Below are 6,527 nucleotides of genomic sequence, written 5' to 3' on the forward strand. Positions count from 1 at the left end.
AAAATTATAGATTACGGCAATGTTACCAGTAAGACATCAAATCCACCAGTGCGGCATAAATGAAACGGCTTATGTGTAATTCATCTGCACTGGACAGCATGTCAGTAAGTTAACCTTGAAAAGACACCCCCAGCAGCTCCAATATGAATCTCCCTGCCGGTGTGGTTACGTCGATTACTGTGTAGTTAAAATCTAACATTCATTTTCAGACAAGATCTGACTCTAAAGCCTATTTAACCATCCTGAGAATGTTGACTGAAAACGCAATAGGGTAACTTTAGTATCAGGGCAACGCTGCAGTCACACAACTGAAAACGACCTATTGTTGCGGCTATTTGAATAAGTGTAAAAATGAGCCTCTTACACGCATTAACCAATCCGCATAATCCGGATATTCACAATAAGCCTTATAAAATTCGGAAATGAGCTGCCAACATCTCAGTGCTGCCGCGTAATTCTCCCTGCCTCCGCTGATGCTCTCCCCGCAACATTCAGCGGTCCCCAAAAGAGACTGTTGCGTTCAAAGACACAACTGACAATCTGAGCTTCACGCCAGAAAAGAGGAAAGGAAAGATTTTGGATAACTTACTCGAAGAAACTGTTGCAATAGTCCAAAAAACCTCCAACGGCCAAAGTGGAAACGCTCAGTTCCACGCGCGTCCAGGGAGACTTTCCGTCCCCCGGTGCGCTTCGGGAGCCGTCCGCAGGTTATCTCTCTCCTTTCTGCTGGAGAAAAAAGCTGCACGATTCAAATGCACACGCAGACTACAGTGCAGAGCAGTGGAAACTGAAAAAAAAAAAAGTGCTCCAGAAAAGTATGACTGTAATGTCAATGAGCTGAAGTCCTCCGCTGCCTGATTAGGATGCAACGGCTTGCGTTCTGCCTGCAGTGAGTCACCGCGCGTCAGGAGAGAAAACTGTTGGCAGAGAACTCAGTGATGAGAAAACAATTCCCGGCCTGCTGCGAAATATATCCGATGTGGATACTTAATATGGGATTAATGCTTTCCCCTCCAGTCCGACGCTGCGCTGAGTGACGGATGCCCGGCGTGGCATTTTTGTCCTTGTCCGCCGTCCGAGTCAAAGTCCTCGGATATGAAGAAGCAGAGACAGCCACGGAGAAGGCGGTCGGGTCAGTGTCTCACACACAATCCAAAACAAAGTGTCTCTAAAGCAGTCAGATCGGTACTTTTGTCTCTTCGACAAATACGCACAGCGGTTGTTTGGTATTATCAGCACGTCCAACGATCCGTGCGCACTGTGGGCTTTCTCTCACTGACTGAACTCCGGACACCGCATGGTGCATTAAACATTGTCGCTACTCCTCCGGCAGCCAATGAATTTGAAGAGGTGGGGAGAGAAGGAGGGATTCAAAAGGCGCGTCGGGTGCAGACTACAAATGATTGGTGGCTCCGAGTTCACCGGTGGCGCATCTGTGTTTTTTCAAATATCACACTTCATTGTTGTTTACAATAAAGGGAAGCGTGCGTTGGGCGGACCGCGCCTCCCGGCTGGACGGTGGGCTGCACTTTTCAGTTAGGTCATCCGTCAAAAAAACACAAAAACACGCACACACAGAGACAATGCACACACACACACACACACACACACACACACACACACACACACACAAACCCGACAGCATCATTTGAAATTGGCGTAGGTGGAATTTCAATAGAATCATCCGAAATTAAAGATTGTTTTTTTGGCCTTTCGGGAGTGCATGGAAATGTAATCAGGGCAACGGTGCATGTTGATTCTGACGTGGAGAGGGCAGAGATTTGGTTGCACCGCATGATTTTAGGGACCACGTGGAAAATCGATCACCTTTGGGCTTGACCTGATTTTTTACGAGGCAAAGTGAACATGATTTATAAATAATACAGTTTATAGAAGGAATATCAGCTTTTTTAAATCTCTGAAAAGCCTCAAACATGTCATCACTTCCATAAAAGCCCATGTTTCACTGTAATATCAGAAAACAGCATATCTGATCATGGCAACACTACAAAATGGGAATTAAGTGGAAACAGGCTATAAAATGTCTGAATATTTAGATATTATTCATTAAATGCCCGACTTGGGAGGAGTCACCACAATTTACCTGTTTACTCCTCCACCGTTCTTTCTCAGAGTGTCAGCTCGGTGTTATCTCGTAGCCCCATCAGTGGAATCGTGGGTATCAACCTCTTTGACTTTCACTGTGACCTTTCTGTCTGACGGGACAGAATGACAGCAGCGTCAGAAGCCTCCATTAGTCCGATAGTGACCAAAGCTTGTTATTCCACAGATTTGATGTACTAATGTCAAGGCATTGATAGCGGACCAGTATGAAATGTCACCCCGCTATCTACACATCAGGCGGGGTTGTGTGTTGGTTTTTTTTTTCAAAGGAAATGCATATTTTAAAATGGAGCCCTCTGAAGTTCTGACTGTGTGTGTTCTTGTGTACATGTAACACAATGAGGACCACAATGAGACTTTCGTCAGCAAATTGGAGATATTTTTGTAAAGTGGGGACAGTTTGGTTGGTCCTCACAATTTAAGACCAGTACTGAAGGTCAATGTTGAAATTGAGTTTAGGTCAATCATGAGTTGGGGTGAGGCATGTCCTGATGATGGTAAGGGGTTGTGGGATCCATTATGTCAACACAGGTCCTTACAAAGATAGAAGTACAAATATGTGTGGGAGGTGCAAGAATTATCCAACTCGAGATGAAATATGACGACAAAACCAAGCAGATCTAATGCAAAATATGATTACTTGTGTCTACAAAAGCGATTGACCAAAGTTCTCTTTGCTGTATTATCCAGTTTCCATATGACCCACAGTCGTTTCCTGGATAACAAATTTATTTTTCCTCGGTTCTTTTTAAGTCCCAGCTATAGAAATGCTTAACATGGAGAATAAGAATACCTGCCTCTAAGAAATGTCACCGGTGCTGCCAGAGATAAAACCCGCCATTAGCAGCTTTTTTCATTAGCTCAATTAAATGGCACTCAGGAAATGCACTGACAGGAAGTGCATTTGGAATGGGCTGGCGGATTAAAACACAGTTTTGTAAATTAAATTTCAATCTAATGGGAATGACATTTTCTGTGGGTGGTGATAAGGGAGCCCACTCAAACTGTTTCACCCAATTCTGAACTCTCAACCTCTTTTTTCCTCACACCCTGATTTGCACGTGTCCCCCTCAAGCTGTGTAAAAAAAGTGCAATATGCTTCAGAAATTGGTTCAAACTGTGCAAAAATTCCACTTAGCATGTGCTTCCTTCACTTCTTCCTGTAAAATCTGTCCAGCTAAAAAAAAAAGAGAATGCTTCAAGACGATGACTCTGCAGCTGCCTGCTGTCCCTGTGACATTTCACTATTTCCTCCTTTTGTTCAGCCTCATTTTTCACATTTCGGGCTTGTTCCGTACATCTTTTCATGAGACACGGGCACTGCCTCTTTGTTCTTGAACCCATTCTAAGTTTTCTTTTTTTCTCTCTGATGTTCAGCAAATGAAATATCTTGACTGAGAAATGAGCTTTTTTTCATGATGTTTTTCCTGGTTTGGAATTATTGATGTGGGGTGGAGGTTTTTTTTTTTGCTTTTTTATTACTTTAATTGTTTCTGAGTTATTTAAAATGCTTTTGACCTCATTAAACATTGATTGTTATTCATCTGATGAAAGTTATACAGAGTTATTCAAAATGATATTTGTTGGAGCCTAAAATAAGAATTTTTCTCTTTCTCCTTTACTGAACTTTTATTCATTTGTGCAAATGCTCAGCTGTGGAGATTGATAAAAATGTTTCATCAGGACCACTGGATGCTTAAATATATTCAATGGCAAATTTGAACACCTGAAAACACAAATGGGCTTAAACTGAATTTCTATAAGACATGTAAAAGCTTTAAATTCATCAGATTTATATTGATGGTGAATCTAACAGCAAATTGTTGAGCCTTAATTCTACTACTGTGCCTATACCATTTTTCTACTGGAGTGTCCGGGTACACGCAGAGAACACGAAAAGAATTGAAAAGAATTGTGATCATCTCCTATAGCTTTGTAGTATCACGACTTGCTCCCACAGAGCTAAATCATGTCTGGCCAGCTGAGACTTTACACAGGATATAGTAAGACCAGTAGATAGTTATGACTGCAGCATGTCTTTTATTCACCCTGATGTGCAAATAATTACCTTTCCTCTCACCTGCAGAGCTGAGCATCATGCTGTGACATGAGATGAGACCAGCAGCTCCAATTGTCTCTCTGACAGAGATTAGCTTTTATATGTTAGCCTTCCATTTGAAAGGTACACTAGCAGACATATGCCACATTTTCATTTCATTTTTTAAAATAATTTTGCGGCAATAGTAACGTTCAAAAACTAATCTTATCTTGAGGAAACACAAGGGCCTTCTGTTTTTTTTTTTTGAAGTCACTGGTTTCGAGTCTCGAGCGGCTTTTAAAATATCTCAAAGCTTTAAACATCAGGGTGGATAATGAAGAAAATATTTAGAGAGGAAAAAAAGTGTTTAAAAGAATGCATGAAGTGATACAGGAGCCATGATGAAACAGAGCTAATTATTCATTAACACTTATGAGTGAAGGTTGTCTTTTTTAGCCTTGGAGTGTTTGGTCTGAAGTATTAAGTCTAATAGAAATTATCATTATTCAGAATGTTCCTTGAGCAGTTTAAATTATTATGTTTTACATCTGAAGTCACATGGGAATGAGACAGAGCATTATGAATACTTGCATTATTTGGATTCTATACAGTATTTATGATGCATATAGGAAGTAGCAGAAACTAAATCAAGCACCTGGTCTTCAAAGAACCACACGGCCCTCCTACCCAACAGGGGCCCATTCTGCCCATTCTATACGCTCCATATTTGCAGATAACACATCATCTGCCTCAGAATCATGGAACAGGTCAGAGCTGACTTTTTATCAATATTAATGATTCTCAATCTGCAGCCAAAATGAAAGTTTCTTCTTTGTTTAAATGACAAACAGCAGCTAAAAGAGTGAATATTGACTCTTTCTTGAAGATACGGAGGTTGGATGCTTAAAAACGCCTTTAGACAATGACCCTAGACTTCAGGAGAGCCCCCCTCTGATCGGTGCCCTCGACCACAATGTCTCCTTTTGTCCAGGAAGGCAGATTTCCCATCTGTTGTGACCAGAAATGCACAGCAGACGATGTGCTTCCTGTGCCAGACCAGGAAATGCATCCTGACTCAAGAACTGCTCAGCTAACCATACAGAGACACAATTCAGCCTGCTCTAAGTGTCCATTATTGCCTGCTTGGGTCAGCCACCAAACAGGGCACCGACAGCCTGCAGCACACATTTAAAAAAAAAAGAAAAAAAATCAACTTGGTCCCATTTCAGGACTTAAGCAGACACACCACACACACACCGTACTGAGGGAAATGGACAGGAAGGATTACTGCGTAAATGTCACATCCTGGATGTAAACGCTTCTCTTCTGGTAGAAGCTATAAATGCCAACACAACACAACACAGCATCCCTAAGAAACATTTATCACTGCTGTATGTGAGAAACATAATGGCCTACAGCTCTACAGGGAGTCGCAATTTCATATATTTATGCATTTCATATTTTGTATTACTCTCTGTTACACTGTTGTCACATGATTTCTTTGTGCCCTCATATTGGTCCATGCATCAAGCCCCTCCAGCTCAGAATACATCAATAAAATAAGGCATATGATCAGTTCTTCTTTAACAGAGAAAACAAAATATCTTATTGATCTTTGCTCACTAATGATGACAGTGGATGAAAATGCCGAGCGACTGTCCCGCGTTCACTTCATGTCTTTATTTAATACGAAACATCCTCCTCCTTTACATCAAAATGGGTCAAAATGACTTTCCATAGAGGAGACCAGTTCATTATAGGTCATTATTTCTGGAAATTCAAGAGTGGTGAGGTATAATTGTTAAAAACTATCTACCGATTCTATATAGGTGACCTGATGTCTATATTTGGCTATCTTTGAACTTACTGTGGATTTCTCTCTCTCTTTCTCTCTCTCTTTGATATTTTTTCTAACTCCCTATAAATGTTGCCTCTGCGCAATAGTGTTCTATGTTAATTTACAGTCACACTGGTACTAATTTTTTGTGCACTTTACCTCCATTACAAGATTGTCTGCCTTTGTAGTTTTAAGCTAGCAAACTACTGCACATAACATTCTAACTCTACCGATATAATCACTTTTGAAGGATTCAGAGAAGAAGAAGGAAAACAAGTGATACTGTTTGTCATATCAGACCAGTTTGGTGTTGAGTTCTAATGAATTCTTCATTGTCACACTTTACTCAGTGGCTGTCGTTTCATTTGAGATTGGGGATTGGAAAAGAGGATTTTGTTTTTTCTCTTTGATGTGTTGGCTATACTTGAACTCAACTCAATTTTGCTTCTAAGTGGTTGCAGTCTCACCCCCTTTATCTCTTGGGTGAGTTACTAAACATTATCAATTTCGCTACAGTTATTAGCTTCT

At 40.9% G+C, this 6,527-nt stretch overlaps 1 protein-coding gene across 3 annotated transcripts in view; it reads right to left on the reverse strand.

The window, feature by feature from the left end:
• Positions 1-1,284, reverse strand: part of pcdh17 (protocadherin 17) — a 46,331-nt gene extending 45,047 nt beyond the window's left edge. For all 3 annotated transcript variants that reach the window (XM_029846074.1, XM_003969660.3, XM_011610095.2), the window contains exon 1: positions 590-1,284. The gene's annotated coding sequence lies outside the window, so the exon portion shown is untranslated. The remainder of the gene's footprint in view (positions 1-589) is intronic.
• Positions 1,285-6,527: the final 5,243 nt, after the last annotated feature.

The sequence above is a fragment of the Takifugu rubripes genome, chromosome 13, assembly GCF_901000725.2.
Source record: "Takifugu rubripes chromosome 13, fTakRub1.2, whole genome shotgun sequence".
Taxonomy (NCBI): domain Eukaryota; kingdom Metazoa; phylum Chordata; class Actinopteri; order Tetraodontiformes; family Tetraodontidae; genus Takifugu; species Takifugu rubripes.